Source organism: Lissotriton vulgaris, chromosome 6 (genome assembly GCF_964263255.1).
Source record: "Lissotriton vulgaris chromosome 6, aLisVul1.2, whole genome shotgun sequence".
Classification (NCBI taxonomy): domain Eukaryota; kingdom Metazoa; phylum Chordata; class Amphibia; order Caudata; family Salamandridae; genus Lissotriton; species Lissotriton vulgaris.
Window position 1 is genome coordinate 1,224,445,597 of NC_141694.1, and position 26,283 is coordinate 1,224,471,879.

The 26,283-nt window shown below is 43.9% G+C and overlaps 1 pseudogene; it reads right to left on the reverse strand.

Annotated features, from left to right (window-relative positions):
• Window positions 1-380: 380 nt before the first annotated feature.
• LOC147708653 (uncharacterized) overlaps window positions 381-26,283 on the reverse strand; it is a 210,160-nt pseudogene continuing 184,257 nt past the window's right edge.

Below are 26,283 nucleotides of genomic sequence, written 5' to 3' on the forward strand. Positions count from 1 at the left end.
AAACAAATGATAGCCACCTTCTGTTGTACTAGCACAGTGTGTACATAATGTAGGTCATTTTAGAAGGAACTATGCCCAGCCTCTTGGCTGTCATTCCACTTACTGGATCTGGCAAATATCAGGCACAATAGTTTAACCAAAAGTGTTCTTCAAAAGCATAAACAATTTTCATCAACTTCCTCTGTTATTCAAATACTTTGTCAGTAAGTGTATGTACAGGGCACAGCTAGGGTGGGCAACATTACACAAGATGAAGTCATACACCAAATTGAATCTGCTGCACAAATCACATGTAGACAGCAACAAACTATTTAATTTTTCAATAAGGTCCTTGACATTCTTTCCTATTTTACAATATGCACTTGGCAGTCTTATTTTTATTATCCAAAAAGAATATTAGCAATAGTGTTAGTTATCTGTGTAGAATGCTTTTTCAAAAAGTTGAATAGTTTTGGGAGAAAAGGCTGTGTTGCCTGGAAAAGAAAGAGATACACATATATAAATATACATTTCAGTTGGGAGTTAAAGAAAAATGGAAAACATTTTTACATTTATAGGTAACTTGAACCCTGAACATAAGCTAATCATGACCAAACAGTAATAGTGGTTCATAAACTGAATTGAACAATTACATTATCTGCATTCAATACATACAGGTATTATAACTAATGTGGCTTTCAGTACACCTCCGGCACAAGTAAAAAACAGGATAAGTGTTAACATTTGTCCTGAATTCTTATGATTGTTATGAAGTGCTCAGTTGCACAATAACTCAGGACCAAAGTTTATGCTATTACAGTGTAGACCCTGCACAGCTGAGCTCCCCAGGTTTCCGAGCTCCTTGACAAGTTTGCCAGATCCATGCATACCTACCTGCAATGGTGTGGGTTTTGACTTTCCACTCTGGGATTTGTAGTTCTTCTTTATCCACATAAAACCAGGAATACACTTCCCAGAAGTCAAAGACTAAACCCTGTACTGGAGTAGCTAGTCAAGCCTGAAGCAAGGATTCTTGGTGGTTACAAGGAAATGGCAGGGTGATAAAGGCCTGAAAGGTTTGGGATGGGCGGAGATACCTGATCCCACAATTCAGCAGCTTACTTTTCTAATCTCAGAAAGTGCTAAAGACTCAGGGCCCGATTCACAGAACTAACTTAAGACAAAATCCTAAACTTACTACTTTTGGTATTCAGAGAAGGCATTTAGTAGTAGTAAAGTTAGGAGTTTGTCTTAAGTCTGTCTTAAGTCTGCCTTAATTCTGCCTTAAGTCTGCCTTAAGTCTGTCCTAAGTCTATCCTAGGTTTGTCTTAAGTCTGGCTTAAGTCTGTCTTAAGTCTGTCTTAAGTTTGTCTTAAGACTGTCTTAAGTCTGTCTTAAGTCTGTCTTTAAGTCAAACTTAAGACAAAATCCTAATTTTACTACTACTAAATGCCTTCTGTGAATACCAAAAGTAGTAGGACAGACTTGAGACAGACTTAAGACAGACTTAAGACAGACTTAAGACATACTTAAGACAGACTTAAGACAGCAGCCTAACTTTACTACTACTAAATGCCTTCTGTGAATACCAAAAGTAGTAGGACAGACTTGAGACAGACTTGAGACAGACTTAAGACAGACTTAAGACAGACTTAAGACATACTTAAGACAGACTTAAGACAGCAGCCTTACTTTACTACTACTAAATGCCTTCTGTGAATATCAAAAGTAGTAAGTTTAAGATTTTGTCTTAAGTCAGTTCTGTGAATCGGGCCCTCAGTGCCATGCCACAAAAATTTGCACTAGTGAAAACTAATTCCACACAATATTTCTCTTTGTGAAGATTATATGTTCTCAAAACTTTTTAAATGGAAATTATCGCAGTATGTTTGAGACAAAGCCATTTTGCTCCATAGTTTATTACAGGAGTATCAGAGATAGTGTAAAAATAGTTTTTTTTCCAAAAGGCAATTGTGGATTAAGATTAGTTGAACTTTCTCTGGTGCTTTTTAAATGATGTATAAACAATACATATATAAAAAAAACGTTTCACCATCCATCTGTAATTTAGACACAAACCTCAACATAACCTGCAAATTCAATAGGTCTGTCTATCGTGTGGTATTATGGTGAAGAAGTGGGCGCTGGAAGGGGAGAACTGATGTAAAGATGAGTTAAATACACAGGGCTTGGAAGGATGGAGGAGATGTCAATGGGGGTAACAGGATTGTCATGGAGCCATTTTAGTTTAGAGATTAGACACATCAGTTCTGTAGGGGGAGGGGCAGGCAGTATAAGATGAGGATGGATATTGGACACCTATTTTGAAGGACAACAGCAAATCATGCATGTGGGGGTCAAATAAATATTCAACCATATGGCTCGCACCCCTCAATTGATAATCCCTGTTGCTTAAATGGCTCACACCCCTCAATTGATAATCCCTGTTGCTTAAATGGCTCACACCCCTCCATTGATATTCCCTGTTGCTTAAATGGCTCACACCTCTCCATTGATATTCCCTGTTGCTTAAATGGCTCTCATCCCTCCATTGATATTCCCTGTTGCTTAAATGGCTCACACCCCTCCATTGATATTCCCTGTTGCTTAAATGGCTCACACCCCTCCATTGATATTCCCTGTTGCTTAAATGGCTCACACCCCTCCATTGATATTCCCTGTTGCTTAAATGGCTCTCACCCCTCCATTGATATTCCCTGTTGCTTAAATGGCTCTCACCCCTCCATTGATATTCCCTCTTGCTTAAATGGCTCTCACCCCTCCATTGATATTCCCTGTTGCTTAAATGGCTCTCACCCCTCCATTGATATTCCCTGTTGCTTACCCTTTCTCTCTCCGAAACGTAACAGATCTGGTTTAGAAGTATAGGGCTGCTCCTCTGAAACATTCCCGATGTGCCATGCCACAGTGAGTGCTGTAAAGACACAAAAAAGAGAATGAGGGAAGCACTCAGTCAAAGTATTGTGCCCCTGTCAATGAGCATATTACACACCCCAAAAATCACTTTCTTTTCTCTAGTGTCCCCAGTTTGCTCTGCATAAGAATTGTAAGCTCCCGTAGACTCTCTGTTGCCATGTTGTTTCCAGAACCCACTTTAGATTGTATGTAGTGAAGTAAACCTGCACAATGCCAATTGATTTTCTAGCACATAAGCATGCCTATGACTAGTTATTTGGGTCGGCAAAAGGAACAAATGATGGACGGAATGCTGTACAATGCAAACATTCACCCCCAGCCACAAAGATCTGTGTTAAATAGATCGTTATTTTGGTCACCACACCACCCCAGCTTGGTCCCAGCCATATGGGTAGGCCAGTAGTTGGAAATTAAAGGGATGGAAGATTCCATTGCTGGACAAGCTGTCACCAACCAATTACATGCTCACACTGAAACGTATAACACCCTAGGCACTAATGAACCACTGTAGAATGGTATTCTTCCTTACTGGCAATAAAATCCCCACTCAGAAGCAATAGTATTTTTTCCTTCTGTGTTTAGTGTTTACAACTCTTTCAATTGATTTTTCACCTTCAGAAATGATCATTCTGATGCAAGAGCGATATTATCTTACATAATTCATAAGCAATCACACTAACAAGGAAAATTAAGAATCATTCAGTAACCGGGGGCTCGTTAATGCAGAAAAAAACTGACAACCTTTCCCATTATTTAAAATGAATAAGGAATTCATTTTTCCATTACAATAAATCTGCTTAAAACATGGAACAGAAACTGCACCAGTGGATATCTGGGTCAGCTTGTGAGATTCAGCTACACTATCACCGGTCTGTTGCACATATCATGGACCACTGCGCTCCAGTTGTTTGAAATCTCCCACCCTGCGAGGTCACATGAAGAGGACTGCATCATCCTTCATTCTGACCTAAAAGACACAGCCTTACCTTCCACTCCTAAGATGATGACTTGTAGATTTACTTGCAGGTCACAGGAAGCAACTCATGAATGTGACAGAAGACCTCAAAGCAATAGAGATGTGGATGACTCCGATCAGCCAGACACTCCCTGGCTTTAAAACAGAAATCCTGGTGCTGAGACACCAAATCTCTCCTACAAAATACTGGCACTCTGATTCCCAACCTTCTTTGGAGACATTGTTCCATTAAAACCAAAGTCAGGTCATAGTCTTTATATAGCCACAAACCCCAGTCTCAACTGACAGAAGCAGCGGTCAATACCACTTTCTACTAAATATAGCGCCTCAAACAAATCTTGCCCTCATCCCAAAGAATACCACCTCTGGAGGTAGGAACATCAGTAAATGTGACTACGGCTATTTCCTGTACGTCACTCCCCCCGCCAAACCAAAGTACTATGAAAAACTGAAACTTGGCTTTCAACGTTCACCATTCACACTTTTTTTCCACATACAAAAGCATAGACCAATGAAACCTCAATAAAATAGTCTCACTTTGCCTAACCTTCAACTGCCTTCAAGGTTCAACACCCTTATACCTACAGAATACAATCATGCACCAACAGCTTACCATCTAAGATTCAAAGCAATCAACCTGTTAATGGTTACTGGAACCAATTGTAGAAAACACTTCAGAGCCATTGGCTTTCAATGTTTCAATATCCTCCATCCACACACTCATAATACTACTAGAAACATGACCTTCAGGATTCAAAACTAACCTTGATCAAATTATTGCTTGCACAACCACTTATCAATACAATTAAAAACAATAAGAATGTCATGAAATAACAGTCTTCCCCTATACAACATGTGTCTTACGGAAGCCTAAAAACAGTTGACATGAAGTGAGTGCTTAACTAAACAAATAAACATAAAAGTTTGTCAAGAATCATGGTGTCAGCATTAAGTGGTTATCCAGGGCTAGGTGGATGGAGACGACATCGGTCTGAGTTAGATAAAATAAGAATGTAGGGTCAGATTTATCCAGGCTTTGTGTTGGTGCAAAGTCACAAAAAGAGAGGAGCACCGGCGCAAAGTCTTGATAACGATTTCAATTTTCAGTGCAAATGTTTATTTGTGTGGAAGGTTGACTAAGAATAATGCAAAGTAGCTGTTTGTGTTACTTTGCATTACGTTGCGTCAAGGGGTGTTCCATGGGTGGTACAAGGGCGTTCCCATGTGATTACCCAAGGAATTTAACACAGAGCCCCATCTACTAATGGAGGTAGACAGGGGTTTACACTAAAATAATACGCCTCCATGAGAAAGGCACAAAGTAGGAGAAATAATGTTTTCTCCAAACTGTTCGCTCATTTCATGTGTATAAAGAACATGTACAAAGTGGCAAAGTTTAAAAGTAAGTCTAAGCAAAGTATGTTGTACTGGAGGTTTATCATTTCGGTACAAGACCTTCTGGCACTAAAGTTTCTGCATGGTGCTAGGCAACCTTAAGGAGAACAAGAACCTGGGGAAATGGCTGCAGTGCACTATCTTTGTAGATGTGACACTGTCCAGGTCTCTCCCTTCCACACAACACACCACAATAACTTTGCTTGTCGCACTGCGCTGCATGAAAAGGTGATTTTCCCCTTTGAGCTTAATGGCATTTTCAGAATGAGAAAGTATTAGTTTAAGATTTGATCATTTGGGGAAGGGTATACAAGACTGCAGAACATTTAAAGACAATTCACTGATAGAGAATTGTAACAGCATGCACTGGGCGGGGAAAAAGGAAACACTCACACATGGGTCTGTCCACCGGTCACTTACCCTCTGCCTTCCTGAAGTGTGATTTATAAGGCGACACACCAATGAGATGCTGCTCTCTGGTTTTCCATCTGAGGTGCGTAAGTCTGGCAACTGTGAAGATTTGAAAAAAGTGTCAGGTAAGATAACTCCCAACAGCCACAACAGAGCCCTTTATTATAACCTGCCTGTAGTTCTCCTATTGTCATGTAATTGACTTTCGAAATAACAACCTACAGATGTACTTCGGGGCCAAAGCATATTCTTGAAACTATCAGAGAGGAATGAATAATTAGGTAGAAAACGGAATTCAGTTTCGTAAAGCTGCTTTCTGTACATAGGGCTGATGCTTTAATGCATGGCAAGAAACCTTTAGAATGCCCATCTATCCAATAAAGCCTGAAAATGGTGTTGTTGAAGTGTCTAGGGAGTGGACAAGCAAAATAACTCTTTGCTATTTGTAGGGAAAACTCAGACACTGTTTTCTTCTGTGCAGAGAACCAATTCAATTCAATTCAAAAATTCTTTATTTCGACCGTCCAGGTCATAAAAGAGTACAAATTAGAACATTAAAACTTTTTAAAAAGGAGATATTTACATCCATTAAGAAAACATCATAAATTGCACTATACAGATATCATACATTAAAATATAAAGATAGCTTTCAGTAATAAAAACTTTAGCTGTGGATATCAATTCATTTACACCTTCTGGTCCACATAGCTGTAAGGTACTTAGAAAGTGCAAATACGATGAAACTTGATGTATCATTCTTTAAAATTCTAAAAGCAGACAAACAATTTTTAAATCCTAGGTTTCTGCAAAGTGGAGCCAGCCAAAACTTCCTGGAGTTGCTGTATGCAGAGAACCATAAAGAAGATGCAGGAGTTAAGATAAAAAGATATGAAAGAGGAGATTCCTGACCATTAGCAATCATGGCATAAAGATGAAGCACCCAGAGTGGGCTAGGAGGGATGGAGATGACATCAATGTGGCAACTGTAGTTGGCTTAAGTTGGCCATGGATTTGGAATCTGATCTGGGTGCCTAAAACTGGCTTCTTTGATCACTCTATAGTTACCCTAATGGAAAAAAAGATGGGATGAGGGATAATGCGGTTTTAGAATATCCAGTGGTGAAATATTTTTAAAACATATTGATCTAGGCCATTCCATTACAGCTAGCATGGAAACATTTAAAAAACAAGCTAATTCCCTATCCACTGATTACCTCTCACTTATTCTTTGACTTTCACTATCATAAGGGCCAAGGCTTGTGGGGCCAGATGTACGACCATTCTCTTTAGTGAATCGCAAATTGCGATGATTTGCGACTCACAAAATGGAATGTACAACAGTGTCTGTGACACTATTTGCGATTTTCAATTGGGTCGCAAGGTACCTGCCTCATTGAAATTCAAGAGGCAGGTCGCAATTTGTGAATTATTGGGAATGGCCTGCAAACACAAGGATGGTGGTCTGTTGGGGACAGCAGACCCCAATTTTTTTTTTTTTTTTGAGACCCACGGCCTCAGATTTTATTCATTTTCACAAAGTAAAATGTACACAAAGCCAATCAATCATACAAAGTTATATAATCAGCAGTCTTTTCATACTCTGCAGTGTGCCCGGGAGCAGTTGTGTATTGAGGGTTGCTGTAGCAATGAGGCGGCAGGGGGGAGAACGGTAGACAAGTCTGGTTGATCGTAGTGCCGATTGGGGGGGGGGGCGGGGCGGAGGGGGGGGGAGGGCCAGGCCCCAGGGTGCAATAGTTACTTGGTCATCATCCCACTACAAATGGGCAATCATGTGATGCCCGACTGGAGGCAGGCCTGATGGTTTCCAGTCAGAGTGGTGTCCCATTCCTGGGCAATTGGATACATGCGGAGCCCCGCCGTCTCCTCCCTGTGTAACGCCACGCTTTCCGCGCTAGCCCAGTTAGCAAATGAATGACGCCAGTCTACCGGCCGCGGGGGGGGCACTATTCTTCCAGCGCTTCGTAATGAGTCGCTTAGCTGTTATCAGCCCCAGATCCCAGAACCGTGCCTGCAATTTAGTCTGTTTGGATTGCATTTATTTGTGCAATATTGTTATTTGCGTATGTTACTCAGCCTGTTGTATATCAAATATTCAAAAAACAATATTTAAATGTAATTTTAAAGTCATTACATTCAGAGTGCTCTCAGTGAGAAGGGGAGGGGAAGTGCGAAGGTTGTGAGGGACCGGGTAAAGGTGGTGTGACTTTTTAAAGACATCACGTTAAAATCAAAACACGCCTTTACAATCAAAATGTACAAGAGGTTCCGAAATTGCATCACACATAGGTCAAATCAATATATTCCTTTGTGTCCTATGGTGTGTTCAGATGGCGTAGTCTACGTTTCGACCCCCAATGTACGCTAGAAGGGTTATTATTGCCTCATGTTGGGGTCTTCATCAGGACAGTGATATGGAGAGCATCAATAGACGGTCGTCATCTGTGCCGTCTGGGGGTGGGCCTTGGCGTCCTCCTTTATATTTTGGCCTCTGTTCCTTACTGACGACTGGGCATCGTGTCAGGGTTCAGTCCTGGTATTCAAAAAGGCTCAACGCGCTGTTTTCAGCGCGGTTGTGGCCGTCAGTGCTCCTGGCTGCCTCGATGCATCTGTCGATGCTGGAAGAGCACTCTGAATGTAATGACTTTACAATTACATTTAAGTATTGTTTTTTGAATATTTGATATACAACAGGCTGAGTAACGTACGCAAATACCAATATTGCACAACTAAATGCAATTTTCTTCTTGATTACTATTTCTCTTTGATAAATTTGTGCAAATTTGTGGAAAATGTTTATGTGGTGAATGTCTGTATGGTATGATACAGAATTATTATAGTACATTAGTCACATTGTAACTCGGACCAAATTTTTCTGGTGTGAACCTGGGCTTCTATTGGAATTCTCCAGGGCATAATATCAAACTCTTTATTGCCGTTTTAGCGGCAGTGTTCTGCCGCTAAACCAGCGATAATTTTAACACCGTCCTTGATAATATGCCCCAGTGTTTTTTTCTAAAATTCCATATTCAACATAATCAAGCACTACTTTTTCTTTCACTGGAGGCAACTAAATAGGATAATCAATATTTTACTTACTATTGTCAATAAACATTTGTCTATTTGAAATCAATATTTTCAAGTTTATAACCCCAAAGTAAATATGTAAAATAAAAAATACATCAAAGGTAACCTTGAATATGGCCCACTAGGTTATAGAGGGGTTCCTTTGGCGTCATATACCAAGAAGGGTGGGGGGGGCAAGTGCTCTGCAAACATCAAAAAATAAGTTTGTGCCTGGAATTGGATTGCCACTCCCAATTGGACTGGAAAACATGGTGTCTCCGTTATGTCAAAAGTGCTGTCATAATTTACAAAAAACAAAAAGAGGGTACTGGATTGTGAATAGTACAACAGTCAGATGTCTTAGGCACTTGTGAATGGTGGTGTGGATATACACGTTGTGCAGATCTAGCAAGTAAAAATAAATATAATCTCTGTATCAATGGCAGAATAGTTGCAAGCTTACCTTGAAAAGTCGTTGTGATTACATAAATATGTTTACTCAGTGAAGGTGCAGAAAAGTGATGTGAAGGGAGTGTGGGATAATTTGGAGGAGTGAAAGAAAGGATGAGAGACAGACTGCCTTGCAAATTGTGCATTGTAAATATTCATTCATGTAAAGAATTGATTGGTGACCTTTATTAATCCTTGCAAAAACAGCATTTATTTTCCATTGATAAGCCTTCAGAAAACAGTCATTTCAAAACCCAGAGGCCAATAAGATTAGGATGCTGTAAAGAAGAGGTTGTACAGTTTTGCTTTAGATGGGGGTCGAGGGCAAGGGATGAGATTGGCTTTTTAGACCATCCACCATTGCTAGAAGCCAACTGGATTAAATGCACTAGGACAAAGAAAATCCACAAAAACATGGTGGCCTTTGAAATTCTGTCTCACTTACCCTTTCGCCAGAGTAAAGTATCAAGCTGTTATTCTGCCTCATCATTGCCTCTGTGGTGGGCCCGCGTGGCTGCTGAAGTGGTAAAACATCGCATGAGGCAAAACGTTCTCCAAAGCCCACTTCCATTATCTACACAACACCATGCCCATGAAGAAAAACCCTCATCAAAGTGTTTAGCAGCGCCCACGTTTAAGAAGGTGATTTTATCTACTGGATGCAATCTCATAAATTGTATGACAAGCATGTGCATGTAAATGTAGAAATATGGCTGTGGTTAAAACTGGGGAGCCAACAAATATCCAATGTGTATGAAGATCTATGCCTATTGAACTTATTTACACTTTATTTGTAGGTTGGGTAGGTGCGGGAGGAAGAGCCAGAGAATCGAATTGGGAAGCTAAAAGAAGAGTGATGTCTAATCCAGCCATAAGGGGAAAGAAAAGGAAAGGGGAAAGAATTTGCCAGAAAAGAAGCATAGTCGAACAGTGAAGTGGGCTTAATGACAGCGCAACAAGTGGAGATACTAAGAGGAAGGTCCAAATTTTAGAGGTATTATTGGTTGATGAGAAATGCTAGGAACAGCTTTTTTTAGAGGCTGGTCAGGTTAGTTATGGATTGGGAGCAGGGTGTGTGAAATAACATTTATAGTGGATCCAATGTTAGAGAACATGCATGGAGGGCAACTGAAATACCCAAATACCCGGCTCCTATTCCTCCATTAAAATACTTTTTCACTTACGCATACTCTTCCAGCAATATGATGTGGGATGGGCAAAATCAATGGAAAACTCCTCTGTCCCATGAGGTGTCTAGAAAGGCATACAGGAAGCTGTAAAGAAACCAAAAATGATTTCAGCAAAGATTAAGGCCAACTCCAGCCTCCACTAATGAGGCTCACGTTCCTGCTCTGCCCACAACTTTGTACTTGAGGATGTAAAATTATTAATATTGTCCTACCATTTTATAACAAAAACATGCTTGAATATATATGTATTATGTGTATATCATCAAGTTATACACACACAGACACATACATATAGGTATATATAATATATACATTTATATATAGATATATTTTGAAATCTGTTTATACATGCCTGGGGACATGTGGGTACAGAAGCTAGCCAAATATTCACTCAGTATGGCCCTTTCGTTTGGGTTGTGTATCCCCCTGTTCAAAATACATCTTTGGAAAACTCCCCTGGGAAATAATGAAGTCCACATGAACCTTTTTAGTTGTGCAGGTTTTGATGAGTGGAAGCTCAGTGAATCTCATATCAGGTGTTTTCTTGCACCTGAATGTGTATTCAGAATGTGTGAAGCTGCAACAGTCACTAAAGTCTTCTGAATATGATAATCTAAGAGTTTCAAAAGGCTACAGACTAGATACACACTGCATGGTGTGCGCATGTGTGTTTTTTCCTAAGATGTCTCTAGCATTCCTCTAAGACCTTGGTAGTCCAGCAACATCTTATGACGCTTGCAGGATTCCACAAGCTCCTTGAGGGACTGGGCCTAGGTCAGCAGAGATGGAGGAGGCTTCTTATGTACCAAGGAATAATTATCATGCATTAAAAGTTACTCTGGCAGAGTAGTTCCATTTATTATGGCAGCTTTGGGTGCTAAGCTTCAACAATGCAATCTTGATTCTCGACCTTCCTACCAATCTAGTCTGTGACACATTTCTGGTCTGTCAATACCATGTCCTGGTCTTATCATTAAGGAGTACAAAGATTAAAATGAAGTCAGTAGATCATGGTAAGAGTGATAAAAGAGTTTTGTGGCTCTGGCAGAGGGCATTAAATTAACTGCAGATATTTCTGAAAATGTTGTATTCCAAATCTTGTATCATGAAAGGCATCATAATTCTCTTAGAATCGTTTGTAAAATATATGTAAAGGACACCATACTTCTACTTGCGAATGACATTAAGATGTCTGCTGCCATTAAATATGCATTTAAAAAGCCAGGGAAAGTCCTATTTACTTTTGCACAGTTGAAGTTTGTACAAGCCATCAGTCTGGGTCTACTTCATTAAGAGAAAGTTTGCTTTCAGGTGGTGATGAGATAAATAGTTTCAAAGGTTTGCTTGGAATTTATAATTTATCTAGAAGATTGCGATGTCTTTTATATTGAGAGTGTGAATGCCTAGTTCAGCTGGTAATGTTGGAATCAAAAACGAAAGAAACAGCAGTGATTCACATTATTCCTCATACATTTTGGCTATGAGTATATGGTAGTATTGCATAAACGACGCTGTCTTGAGAAATGTACTTTGTAAATAGTCATCTATTTAAAGAATCCATTAGAAGCCTTTATTAACCTTGATGAAACAGCATTCATTTGAAGTTAACAAACTTCAGTAGGCAGTAAGATAAGACAATGTATGATAGAGCAGATTGTGTAGTTAGTTATAGAGTGAGACAGGTGGCAAGAAATCACTGGTTTTGTCGACTACACATTCATAGACACCAAAAGATTAAATGTTCTGAGGCACAGGAAATGCTCAAACACATGGTGAAGGAAATGCTCAAACACATGGTGGCCTTTTGTGCCCCGTCTTACCCTTTCGCCAGAATAAGGTAGGAGGCTTCGGCTCTCGCTCATTATTGTGTCTGCCGGGAACCACTGTGGCTGCTGTAAAGATAAAAATTGCATTAGGCAAAACATACTTTAAGGCCCATTTTCACATCCCACACCAAACTCCCCTTCCATGACCACAATGAAAGACTCTCGTCAAACTTTTCAGTGGCACCAAAGTTTAAGTAGGAACATTGATCACACAGAGTTTGTTGCCAGCAACCTAGTTTCTAGTAATTCATGTGAAGTAGGAGATGACAATATTATTTAGCTGTAAAGTATCTTTAGCCACGGTACCCTTAAGGGTTTAAAGGTTTTAAAGATCTCCAGTGTCAGAGCAGCATATTTGGCTAGTTTGCCTATAGACATTCCATGAGTATAAATAGATTGCATGAAGTATTTTTCTGGGAGACAAATAATACAAGCAAATATTTTTAAAGAGAAATAACAGCAAGGATGCATGTTCACCTTGTTAGGATGTAAGGGAGTGGACAAGTTCATAGCCAATGGAAAGAGATGGATCCTAGTAAAATATACTAATTCAAAACAACAAACGTAAACTGATAAGATTAATGAAAGTGACATAATTTTGCAGAGAAAGGTGAGGATTATCGTTACATGTGCAAGTGATGTTTTCCTAAACATCAGCCTGCCTATGCAGTGTGTGCTATTTATTTGTACTACACTGATGCATCCTTATTCTTTTTTGTAATTGCATTCTGATCTCACTGCCCATAGGCATGTGTTCACTAATGATGAAGAGTGTCCTGAGAGTTCACATCTAGAGCTGATTGTAAGGTATTATCCACTACTGCCAACTGCAAAGTGTGTTATGATTAGTTAATACCATCTGCTCAGAGCATAACCCATTAATTGACTACCATGTATGTGAGTGGATATGACAAAAACAGGCAATTAAGAGCTTTTACTACTGGGAATGTGGAGAATACATCTATTAACACCCTATAGGAAGGCTAAAAAAGCAGATGGCAACTGCTGGCTTCCAGACCTTCATTGAACCTGGAACACAGGCAAATAAGAATACTTAGTGTGATCATTCTACTGCCTTGGACTAGCTGAGCCAGTTTCAGTATTCCAGAGAGCATTCTAATAATTATATTAATCAAAAAATGTCCATCCACTGGAACAATAGCTGAAGATGAAAATCTTGAGAATTTAATACCACACACAGAAAATGTATTTTTGGTATTGTTTATTTCTAAGAATGCTTTTTCACTGACTATACTAACAAATAAAAACAACAAATAGTCATACATGGTACACAAAAATCTTTATTTTGATGTTCCTCAAATTAGCTAGACATAGATTCCCTTTAAATGTGTTGCCATGAACAACAGGCATTCAATCCATACGGCCTCTCAGCATCAATCAATCAGTAGGTTTGTATAGACCTTCTTGTCACGCGTGAGAGTATACAGGCGATGGCAGGGTCCAGTTGATTAGCCAAATAGTCAGGTTTTCAAGGACATTCAGAACTCTGGAAGAGGTAGGGAGGTCCGGAGATAAAGGGGTAGCTCATTCCATGTCTTTGTTGCTAGGTAGGAGAAGGCGCGACCTCTGCATCTGCTAAGTCAGATGCAGGGGTGAAAGTTAGAGACGGGAGTGGAGCGGAGATGTATGGTGGGCGATGTAAGTACAGTCGATGGTTCAAGTAGGTGGGTCCGCTGTTGTGTAGGGCCTTGTATACGTCGGCCAGGAGCTTGATACCTAGCATCTTTTCTGTACAAGGAGCCAGTTAATTTCCCTTAGGTAAGGGGAGATGTGGGTTTCCCTAGGGAGTTCCAGGGCGAGTCTGGCTGCTGTGTTCTGTATGGTCTGTAGTTGGTTCGAAGCGTGGTCAGTGCGGGTCTGAGTGAAGAAGGCCACCATGATGCATCCAAGGGGAGCTTTTCTTTCTGAAGATCAGTACTTCTGTCTTGTCTGTGTTGAGCTTCAGGCAGTTGTCCTTCATCAAGTTGGCAACGTCTGTACTGCAGTTGTGGAAGTTGTTCTTGGTGTTGGTGGTGTCTTCATAAAGATAGAGGATGAGTTGTGTGACATCGGCGTAGTATATGATGCCAGTCCATGGGTTTTGATGATGCTGGACAGAGGTATCATATAAGTGTTAAAGAGGGTGGGGATGAGCGAGGAGCCTAAGGGTACTCCACTGATGATTTCCTTTGGTTCGAAGGTGAAGGGTAGAATGACTTTTTGCATTCTTCTGGTGAGGGGAGGCCATCCATCCGAAAGCAGCTCCTTGGATGCCCCTGTTGTGCAGCCATCTGATGAGTGTGTGGTGGGAGCCATATCGTAGCCTTCTAAGAGGTCCATGAGGATCAGAGTCACAGTCTCTCCTCAGTCGAGTAGGGTTTGGATGTCATGGGTAGCCACCATGAGGGCTGTCTTGGTGTTGTGGTTGCTGCAGAATCGAGACTGAGAGGAATCCAGTAGGAAGTTTGGTTCCAGATGGGAGGAGAGTTGTTGGTTGATAACTTTTTCTAATACTTTGGCCGGGAATGGGAGCAGGGAGATCGGTTGTCAGTTGTGGAATTCACTGGTCTCTGCTAATGGTTTCTTTAGTAGGGGGTTGACTTTTGCGTGTTTCCAGTCTTTGGAGAAGGGGGCTGTGGCTAATAATGTGTTAAACAAGGCAATGAAAAGGTGGCTGATTTCATTACAAGACCGGAGGCTACCATTAAGCAATAACCTTTTATTGCTGCCTAACATTCAGCCCTTTAAAGAACAATAATATATTATAAAGCAATAGAATGTCCAAACAATATGTATGTCCAGAGTCATCATCCTCTTTTATTCGTTTCTTCATTACAGATAAGTACTTCTGCTATTTGTTTGTCTGTTGCTACTTATTGATTGCTGTTAACCCCTTCACTGCGGCGGCTATTCCGCCGCTGTGCTAAGGGGGCGGGGCGGCCGCGAGGCGGCCGCATGCTGGTGACGGAACCGCTCCGTCACCAGCGTAGGTTGCGCTGTGCTTATGACGGAGCGGTTCCGTCATGGCCCGCCCCGCTCAATGGAACGCTCAGCGCAGGCGCGGAATTCGCGCCGCGCAGGCGCGCCGAGCGGGCCATGACGGAACCGCTCCGTCATCAGCACAGTGCACCCGCAGCTGATGACGGAGCGGTTCCGTCATCAGCGTCCAAAGGGTTAAAGATCATATCTAGTCTTTATTCATAGTTTAGGACTGCACTTCCAATTAATAGCTGGGCCTGATAAGTTTTTATGGAATTGAGTTTAACCTTTGTTAATATTGTGTCAATGCTACTGCTTGACTTGTGTCAATACCTGCTTGAAAGACGGCTAGTCATTTGGCTGAGTATATTTGTGTAACACTAGGGCCCAGCCTGCAACATCCGGCCTCTTGTTCCCATATCGGCTTCTTCGCCAAGTCAAACTGCTTCTATTTCAGTGGCAGCTTTCAAGCAGTAACACCACTTGCTCCTCAGTGCGATCATGGGCCCACAGCAATCTCACACCTCCGCTTCCACTACTTTGGGAAGGGGGTGATTGCAGAAGCTTTTGGTTTGTGATCGGGCAAGTACTTGAATATCAAAGATGACTAGTAATCCTCAATTGGAGATTTCAGGCAGGTTGCCTGGCAGAGTTGATGGAGGCCAAGTGCAACCCTCACAACTAAGATCCAAGCTATTCTGGACTCGGAGGGTCCAACAACGTAGAATCAAGTCAAGGCATTCCTTGGTTTCACTTTGTATTATAGGAGGTTTGTGAAGGGAGTATGGATCCATTATGACACCCTCACAGAACTCACCTCCAAGAAAATGCCCAAGAAAGTAAACTCACCAGTTAGCTGTCAAAAGGCTTTTGGCACCCTGAAAGAGGCAATGTGCTCAGCACCCATTCTCAAAACTCCAGACTACACCAAGCAGTTAATGTGCAGACTGATGCCTCGGAGCTAGGCATAGGAGCGGTCCTATCTGAGAGCAATGATTATGGCCTAGACCAGCCTGTTGCTTTTTATAAGTAGGAGGTTACTCATCTGTTACGGAAACCCGTTTAGGAAGTTCTCAGGTTGTCCCGTCACAGCCCGAAGGTTTTGGACTCCATTTCCCATTGGGCACTGTGATGCGCAGAGATACGTCCTGAGGTATATTCGACGTCAAGGCGGCATTAAAGGAAGTACGGGTGAACATGCAATGCCGATTATTTTTCTTGGATCCAGTCGTGACGCTGGTTGCCGGTTCACATTCTTGGACTCGTTATGGTGTGGTAAGGGTGCCTTAGCACCGACTTTCATTTACGAACTGTTCTTGGTGAGTTTCGCTATTTAAAACATTTCACACGCGGCCGTGATGGAAACGGCTTGGGTGTAATTTTACAGCATATTAAACAGTTGCTGTGTAACCAAAAGGGTTGTGGGTTCAAAAGGACAGCACTACTACATCCCACAATGGAACCAGTTTGGGTGTATTAATTTTGTGCCACTACCATAAACGTGCAACGTAACGGCGTTTCTGAGTTCTAGTGTGCTGTGTATTGTTTGTTGTTTAAAAAGCAGTGACAGAAACGCCACAACTCTTGCATTGTAGTGTGTTCTTAATCCAGAGTGAAACCCGCTGTAAGTGTGTACTTGGTATTTTGGAGGATGCACTACTAGCACACGCCGGGTTTACAAATGGCAATTGTATAGTGCTACATTGGAATGGTATGGCAAAGCCGTGTTGAGAAACGGTGGATAAAAACAGGGAATATTGTTTTGGTTCTTATTAACCAGCAAATTCCCATATACTGGGTTGTCTGTTATTTGGAATCCTTGTTTGCTTTTGATTCTTTGTCTTTACTATTATGTTTTGAGTAACAGGGGGCATTTGAAGTACATGGTGAGAAGCTCCCCTGTGAAGTGCAATACCCTGATTTAAAGGGTGGGTACAAGGATAAGAGATCACTCCTCTTTATTCCTGGACACACACTACATGCTGATGTACTGTTTAGTCTTATTTGTATATTCATGTTCCTCTATGTCTTAAAAAAGGGCATTCGGTCCACCGCGAAAGATCTACTGACTTCCTTCCTGGCTAACAGAACCAGGCGGTCACTCTCGGCCCATTCCAATCTGCCAGTCGGTCGTTACCGTGTGGGGTTCCTCAAGGCTCATCCCTAAGTCCGACACTTTTCAACATCTATGTGTCGGACCTTGCTAGTGTCATCAAAGCACATGGGATGAGCCTAACCTCATACGCCGACGACACGCAGCTGGTACTGGCCATCAAGGGTGATGGTCAGGAGGTTCCAAGCTGGTATGACGGCGATAGGTGAATGGATGGCAGGTAACTGCCTAAAGCTAAACTCCGACAAAACGGAGGTGGTCATCTTTGGCAAGCTCTCACCATCTTGGCCCACAGCCTGGTGGCCATCAACTTTTGGCACCCCACCTTGTCCCGCCTCGAAGGCCAGAAATCTGGGAGTCATGTTTGATGACCAACTCAACTTTATGACCCATGCTAACAAGGTAGCTTCCACGGCCCATTACAAACTCAGGATGATCAGAAAAATCTTGCCTTTTCTACCTGACACGGCCGCCAAGACCCTGGTTACATCTCTGGTTCTTACCTCCCTTGACTACTGCAATGGCCTTCTTCTAAATGCACAAAAAAGAGTCACCAAAAAACTTCAGACTGTACAAAACGTGGCTGCACGCCTGTTATCCAAAAAACCCAAATTCACCCCCATCTCAGATGCCCTGAGAACCTATCACTGGCTGTCTATCCAAAATAGGATAAAGTTTAAAGCCATGTGTATAGTTTACAAAGTAATGCAGGACCAGGGACCTCGCTTCCTTAAAGATCAACTAAAACCCTACAATCCAGTCAGAACACTCCGCTCCTCTACACTCAATCAACTAATCACTCCACGCAGTAGAACAGCTACTTGGGGCGACCGTCGCTTTCCTGCTGCAGCCTCTAAGATCTGGAATTCCCTACCTCACTACGTCAAATCCAGCTCCTCACTCCTACAGTTCAGGAAACAACTAAAAACGTGGTTATTTGACCAGTAACTCACATCCTCAGCCCACCGTACCTACTTCTCAGGATAGACATTACTGCAGTTTAGCGCCGAGACACCCACGGGTATTTGGTTGCGCTCTAAAAATGCCAGTAAATAAAATAAATAAATAAATAAATAAATAAAAGGCGAATGAATTGCAAAAACATGTAAAAGTTAGAGCCATATGCATTTCATGATTATAATGAAGACCAGGTGCTGTTGTTTTCTTTTACAGGTAATAGAGAGTGTAAGGCATTACTTATAATAGTTTGAAAGTGACAGAATTGTGTTTTGCTAATGGTATCTAATTGTTTGCTTTCTTTCACAGGTCTCCCTCCCTGCTGTCCTCACTTGATCAGATCAACATTCTGTGCTGTAATAGCTCCCAGAATTGAGAAGTTCAAGAGGTTGAACGCCTTTTTTGCATCAAACCAGCTCCGAGGTATCAAACAATCTCCGTGTGAAGCTATCAGAGCTGACATCATCAGGGAGCAGCTTTGGAGTGCCATTGAGAGGGAGGCATTTGGTTTTGTACCTGAATAAGATGAGACAATACCTGTTTGGTACTCACTTCACAGTTCAAACTGACCACAGACCTCTCAAATGGCTAATGCAAATGAAAGGTGAGAATACCAAACTTTTGAGATGATCCGTCTTCCTACAGGGAACAGATTTACAGGGGGGGGGGGCTTGCCTGGCCCAAAGATGGCTGCTTGCTAAGTGAGCTCCGCTAACTTTAAGGTCACTGTCAGCCATCAGTTCACTCTTAGTGGCCTGCTAATTTATCGCCCCCCAGGGAATGACACGGTCTTCAAGGCCGCTCTCGTTGACATGGTTAATACACTAGCTCCTAGATGTGCTAACTTTAACATCGTTGGCAATCTGAATATACATCTTGATCAGACGTCTTCTTTACCCATTAGCTCTTTGATAGCGGACCTTGAAGCCATGCAATTGAACCAACTTGTCACCGCCCCCACCCATAGAGGAGGCCACATCCTCGACCCCTTTTTTACCACCTTGGACCGGGCTTTGGCATCTGACCCGATGGTGGTGGGATGGACTGATCATCTGTTGGTTAAAGTGTCATGTCCTTTGGATGACCAACAAATTAAACCTGTGGACAGATTGACCTTTAAAAGAAACTGGCGTAAGCTTAAAATGGAGGAGTTCGTTAAAATCCTCGAGGCACAGCCCTTGGGCAACCTGTCGAATGTGGAACAGGGATATGAACAGTTCTGTGCCTGGGTTCGTACTGCCCTCGATTCTCTTATACCAATGCGTTGGTCGAAATGTCATGCTAAAACTCGCAGCCCATGGTATAATGAGTCCCTTGCTGAGCTAAAGAGAACTTGCCGACAAGCGGAGAGGGCGTGGAGGAAGTCTTTTGACCCCACATTGAAATCACTGTACTTTACCCAGCTTAAGATCTACCACAGAGCTATCTGTCAAGCCCGGGCGGCATATTATGCTTCTGAGTTTTCTAACAGCCCTAACCCATCTAAATTAATTTTTAAGGTGCTCAAAGATCTGATGGGTAAACGGGCCACCTCGCTAGAAATCTGCACGGACTCTCATTGTGAAAGCTTGGCATCCTTTTTCGTGGAGAAGGTGCAGGTAATCTACCGAGGGTTTATGCCAGCTGTGCCCGATGCTGAGCCCAGGCCTGTTAGGGCTCTAGATTGTGAACCTTTGTCCTCCCTGCCTGCTATGTCGGTTGAGGCGTTTGACACTCTGAGCCTCAAAATTAAATCTGGCTCTCCTCTAGACCCTTTGAAGCCAGAGCTTATTACTCTTCTTCCGCCCCTATGTCGCGAACCCATATTGGACCTGATCAATCTCTCACTAGCTGAGGGCGTGGTTCCTGCCTCCTGGAAGCAAGCTGTGGTCAGCCCTATATTGAAGAAGCCTAGTCTTGACCCTCTGCTACCCGAGAACTACCGCCCCATCTCCCTCCTGCCCTGGACCGCCAAGGTCACTGAGGCACACGTGAATTCCATCTTGTCTGCCCATCTCTCTCGCAATAATATCCTTGACGAGAGCCAGAATGGCTTTCGCGCACAACACAGCACCGAAACGGCTCTGCTCTTTATGAGCGAACATCTTCGTTCGGTGCTGGATGCGGGGCAGACGATTCAGAAAAGGGGGTGGTGATGAACAGAGTGTCTGAATTAAGCAGACCACTCTTACCCAGTCCAAAGATCAGGGCTTGATCCATCACCGTTATTTATCTCACTGCCCCATCCCAGCTCAGAACCTGGCTATATGCAAATTAGTCTGTCCCTGGCCCAGTGCATCATGGGAACAGGGCAGACCAAACTACCAAGCCAATTCTTCACCAGAAAGGAGACAAGCTACCGGGGATCGGTTTCTGGCATTTCAGCCTCTTCGGCCCGGCTTGCTTGAATCCTGATGGAGCAGTGAGAAAGGGACTCATGTCTGAGTATACCCTGCCACACTTATAGTGGCCAAAAACGATTCAGAAAAGGGGGTGGTGATGAACAGAGTGTCTGAATTAAGCAGACCACTCTTACCCAGTCCAAAGATCAGGGCTTGATCCATCACCGTTATTTATCTCACTGCCCCATCCCAGCTCAGAACCTGGCTATATGCAAATTAGTCTGTCCCTGGCCCAGTGCATCATGGGAACAGGGCAGACCAAACTACCAAGCCAATTCTTCACCAGAAAGGAGACAAGCTACCGGGGACCGGTTTCTGGCATTTCAGCCTCTTCGGCCCGGCTTGCTTGAATCCTGATGGAGCAGTGAGAAAGGGACTCATGTCTGAGTATACCCTGCCACACTTATAGTGGCCAAAAACGATTCAGAAAAGGGGGTGGTGATGAACAGAGTGTCTGAATTAAGCAGACCACTCTTACCCAGTCCAAAGATCAGGGCTTGATCCATCACCGTTATTTATCTCACTGCCCCATCCCAGCTCAGAACCTGGCTATATGCAAATTAGTCTGTCCCTGGCCCAGTGCATCATGGGAACAGGGCAGACCAAACTACCAAGCCAATTCTTCACCAGAAAGGAGACAAGCTACCGGGGACCGGTTTCTGGCATTTCAGCCTCTTCGGCCCGGCTTGCTTGAATCCTGATGGAGCAGTGAGAAAGGGACTCATGTCTGAGTATACCCTGCCACACTTATAGTGGCCAAAAACGATTCAGAAAAGGGGGTGGTGATGAACAGAGTGTCTGAATTAAGCAGACCACTCTTACCCAGTCCAAAGATCAGGGCTTGGTCCATCACCGTTATTTATCTCACTGCCCCATCCCAGCTCAGAACCTGGCTATATGCAAATTAGTCTGTCCCTGGCCCAGTGCATCATGGGAACAGGGCAGACCAAACTACCAAGCCAATTCTTCACCAGAAAGGAGACAAGCTACCGGGGACCGGTTTCTGGCATTTCAGCCTCTTCGGCCCGGCTTGCTTGAATCCTGATGGAGCAGTGAGAAAGGGACTCATGTCTGAGTATACCCTGCCACACTTATAGTGGCCAAAAACGATTCAGAAAAGGGGGTGGTGATGAACAGAGTGTCTGAATTAAGCAGACCACTCTTACCCAGTCCAAAGATCAGGGCTTGATCCATCACCATTATTTATCTCACTGCCCCATCCCAGCTCAGAACCTGGCTATATGCAAATTAGTCTGTCCCTGGCCCAGTGCATCATGGGAACAGGGCAGACCAAACTACCAAGCCAATTCTTCACCAGAAAGGAGACAAGCTACCGGGGACCGGTTTCTGGCATTTCAGCCTCTTCGGCCCGGCTTGCTTGAATCCTGATGGAGCAGTGAGAAAGGGACTCATGTCTGAGTATACCCTGCCACACTTATAGTGGCCAAAAACGATTCAGAAAAGGGGGTGGTGATGAACAGAGTGTCTGAATTAAGCAGACCACTCTTACCCAGTTAAAAGATCAGGGCTTGATCCATCACCGTTATTTATCTCACTGCCCCATCCCAGCTCAGAACCTGGCTATATGCAAATTAGTCTGTCCCTGGCCCAGTGCATCATGGGAACAGGGCAGACCAAACTACCAAGCCAATTCTTCACCAGAAAGGAGACAAGCTACCGGGGACCGGTTTCTGGCATTTCAGCCTCTTCGGCCCGGCTTGCTTGAATCCTGATGGAGCAGTGAGAAAGGGACTCATGTCTGAGTATACCCTGCCACACTTATAGTGGCCAAAAACGATTCAGAAAAGGGGGTGGTGATGAACAGAGTGTCTGAATTAAGCAGACCACTCTTACCCAGTCCAAAGATCAGGGCTTGATCCATCACCGTTATTTATTTCACTGCCCCATCCCAGCTCAGAACCTGGCTATATGCAAATTAGTCTGTCCCTGGCCCAGTGCATCATGGGAACAGGGCAGACCAAACTACCAAGCCAATTCTTCACCAGAAAGGAGACAAGCTACCGGGGACCGGTTTCTGGCATTTCAGCCTCTTCGGCCCGGCTTGCTTGAATCCTGATGGAGCAGTGAGAAAGGGACTCATGTCTGAGTATACCCTGCCACACTTATAGTGGCCAAAAACGATTCAGAAAAGGGGGTGGTGATGAACAGAGTGTCTGAATTAAGCAGACCACTCTTACCCAGTCCAAAGATCAGGGCTTGATCCATCACCTTTATTTATCTCACTGCCCCATCCCAGCTCAGAACCTGGCTATATGCAAATTAGTCTGTCCCTGGCCCAGTGCATCATGGGAACAGGGCAGACCAAACTACCAAGCCAATTCTTCACCAGAAAGGAGACAAGCTACCGGGGACCGGTTTCTGGCATTTCAGCCTCTTCGGCCCGGCTTGCTTGAATCCTGATGGAGCAGTGAGAAAGGGACTCATGTCTGAGTATACCCTGCCACACTTATAGTGGCCAAAAACGATTCAGAAAAGGGGGTGGTGATGAACAGAGTGTCTGAATTAAGCAGACCACTCTTACCCAGTCCAAAGATCAGGGCTTGATCCATCACCGTTATTTATCTCACTGCCCCATCCCAGCTCAGAACCTAGCTATATGCAAATTAGTCTGTCCCTGGCCCAGTGCATCATGGGAACAAGGCAGACCAAACTACCAAGCCAATTCTTCACCAGAAAGGAGACAAGCTACCGGGGACCGGTTTCTGGCATTTCAGCCTCTTCGGCCCGGCTTGCTTGAATCCTGATGGAGCAGTGAGAAAGGGACTCATGTCTGAGTATACCCTGCCACACTTATAGTGGCCAAAAACGATTCAGAAAAGGGGGTGGTGATGAACAGAGTGTCTGAATTAAGCAGACCACTCCTACCCAGTCCAAAGATCAGGGCTTGATCCATCACCGTTATTTATCTCACTGCCCCATCCCAGCTCAGAAACTGGCTATATGCAAATTAGTCTGTCCCTGGCCCAGTGCATCATGGGAACAGGGCAGACCAAACTACCAAGCCAATTCTTCACCAGAAAGGAGACAAGCTACCGGGGACCGGTTTCTGACATTTCAGCCTCTTCGGCCCGGCTTCAGCTGTGGTCAGCCCTATATTGAAGAAGCCTAGTCTTGACCCTCTGCTACCCGAGAACTACCGCCCCATCTCCCTCCTGCCCTGGACCGCCAAGGTCACTGAGGCACACGTGAATTCCATCTTGTCTGCCCATCTCTCTCGCAATAATATCCTTGACGAGAGCCAGAATGGCTTTCGCGCACAACACAGCACCGAAACGGCTCTGCTCTTTATGAGCGAACATCTTCCCCCACGCTGTTCAACTTGTATGTGAAACCGCTGGCTGCTGTAGTTAGACAATCTGGCTTAACCATGACATCGTATGCCGACGACACGCAGCTGGCGGTGACACTCAGTGGGGACCCTGAGGTGACTGCCCCCAGGTTTCGCGCAGGGCTTCTAGCCGTGGCGGATTGGATGCGTATTAACTCTTTACAGTTAAACGCCAAGAAAACCGAAGTCCTGATTTTAGGAAAGCAAGCGGAATTGTGGGGAGATCAATGGTGGCCTCCTGAATTGGGGGTGACTCCCATTCCAGCGGCCGAAGTGAAGAACTTGGGGGTCTGGCTGGATTCCAACCTTTCTTTTACCAGCCATACTAAGAAGATCGCAGCCACCTGTTATGGGATTCTGCGAGGACTAAGACCTGTCCTCAAATTCTTCGACCCCCCTACTCGGCAACTGGTGGTCCAAGCCTCCATTCTTTCCCGGCTGGACTACGGGGGTGCTCTGTTGCTCGGCGTTAATCAGGCCGAGGCGACTAGACTGCAGAGGGTGCAGAATGCCGCTGCGCGGGCCATTGTGGGCCTCCCGAGACGGTGCTCTGTATCTGCAGTCTTGACCTCCCTGCACTGGCTGCCGGTCAGACAGAGAATCAAATTTAAGGCACTCTGTCTGACATTTAAGATCTTGAAACTCTCGTCTCCTCCTGCCCTGATGGGTCTTGTTTCCCCATATGTCCCCAGGCGGTCTCTCAGGTCGGAATCTCTTCATCTAGCGAACACGCCGAGATTCAGACTGAGTAGGATAGGAGGTCGCTCTTTTCGCGTTATGGCGGCTGGATTATGGAACTCCCTTCCTGTCCATATCCGTGCCCTGAATAGCCTGACTCTCTTCAGACGTGCGATTAAGACCCATCTGTTTACCTCTGTTAACTGATCTCCTCTTCTCAGCGGCGATTTGTTATGTTGTGGTACTTGATCAGGCGCCAGGACGCCCCTTCGCTGGGGCAGCTGTGCGCTGAATAAAAGTTATTAACATAACATAACATAACATAACTGCCACATCGATCCGTCAGCTATTATCTATAATTATCCTGGTTACTCCCTCGAGATCCTGAGCGTGCTGTGCCCTATCGCGCAGATACTTAACTTCAGAGACCAGGATACGGTGCTGAGGAGGGCAAGTGAACTGGGAGATTTGCAACATGAGTGCTCTTTCCTCTCTTTATTCTCAGACTTTACTATCAGAGGCCAGGAGGCCAGGAGGCCAGGAGGCCAGGAGGCCAGGAGGCCAGGAAGCAATTTACGCCTCTGAAACGCAAGCTGCGAGAGCAAGAAGTAGAATAGGCGATGCTGTATCCGGCGCAGCTGCGAGTGATGTTCGATGGTAAGGCAAGGATATTCTCTGACCCCCAGTTCTTGCAAAAATCCCTCAAAGATTGGGACTTGAACGGAAAGCGCAGGAAAGACAAGATGGCGGACGATCGGGCTGACGGAGCGGAGAGAGGACTTGATGAAAATGACTGATGAGAAACACTGCACGGCAGACTTTTATGATGATTTTCCCGTGAGTATTTAATCTGTGCAGGATTGGGGTGATTGGACCTTTAGCTTTCAGGGAGTGCCTCCTTACTGTGAAATATAACTTTATGCTGAAATGTATGATTCTGCGGACCTTTACTCGCATAGGCAAGGCTTATTGGTACTGGAAGTCAGCATCATATTGAGTGAGAGATGCTATCCATCAATAGTTGTTTACGAGGCTCCCTGAGAGACTTAGTACCTCCAGTGGAAGTCTCTTATTATTTGGAAAGTGGCTGTGTGGCATTGGGACCCCACAGAAGTGATGGCCGGTAACATCTGCCCCAATGCGTTTTATGCTCAACCGTCACAAGTTAAATGGTGCTTATTACTAAACAATTGTAGTTTTCTTGCTATATGTACTAGTAATTGCTAGTGAGGGGGAAGTGAGCCGCTTATGCCTAGTTGGGGTTGGCATGGCGTGGGTGCGGGGGGCTGGTACTTTTGTTACAGTTCACATGGTCACACTGGGCGTGAGTGACTACGGCAATGCATTTGTTATAGCAGCTAGGATTTTCAGAACATGTGAAAGTGAAGAATGACGCACTGTGAACACGGGGAGGGATATAGAAGAAGTCTGCGATTAATGACATGGAACATGAGGGGGCTTTAATGACCATAGAAAATTGTGTAAAATTCGGGCGTACTTGAACAGAAAGGAGGTAGACATTGCGCTGCTGCAAGAGACGCATCTTTCCCCTAATAGCACTATGCTCACAAGGTGTAA